Source organism: Arachis ipaensis, chromosome B10 (assembly GCF_000816755.2).
Source record: "Arachis ipaensis cultivar K30076 chromosome B10, Araip1.1, whole genome shotgun sequence".
NCBI lineage: Eukaryota > Viridiplantae > Streptophyta > Magnoliopsida > Fabales > Fabaceae > Arachis > Arachis ipaensis.
This window is the reverse complement of record NC_029794.2, coordinates 124,312,804-124,313,522: the sequence shown is the minus strand read 5'-3', so window position 1 is coordinate 124,313,522 and position 719 is coordinate 124,312,804.

The following is a 719-nucleotide window of genomic DNA, read 5'->3' as shown; positions in this document are numbered from 1 at the left end:
ATAATTAGAATAATTAGAAATATGAATTAAAACTCCACAATCATTTTTAATGTGTATAAAAGTTTTCAGAGAATAACATATGTTTTCAATATGTATATATATGCATATGCGCACGCAACACCCCAGAATATACAAAGCCCATTTGTTGAACTTTTTTAAAAGCATCAACAATATAAATAATTCAGAATTTTTTATTTAAAAATATAGAAGATAATTAGAAATATGAATTAAAACTCCACAATCATTTTTAATGTGTATAAAAGTTTTCAGAGAATAACATATGTTTTCAATATGTATATATATGCATATGCGCACGCAACACCCCAGAATATACAAAGCCCTTTCTAGACATTTGTTGAACTTTGTACATCGTTGACTCTAATACTTTGACTTGAAGACACTTTTGCGTCGTAGAATTAAATTATTATTGTTCAACTAAGAGGGTATGAGTTATATACAACCTTTACTTCTTCTCTAAGATTGAAATAGCACTTTCTTTTTTCGGGAACAAATAAGTTCCTTTTTTATTATGTTCAATTTGGTCATTTGACGGGGAAAATGGCAAATGGACATTATGTCAATGTATTTTATTGGGAGAAAAAAATCACACTATTCTCTAATTAAATTGTTTTCTTTGCATAACTATTCAGATAGTTAGGTTACAACTCAACAACATTAATTATTAATTAGATAGATTATAATTGAATGATATAGTGTAC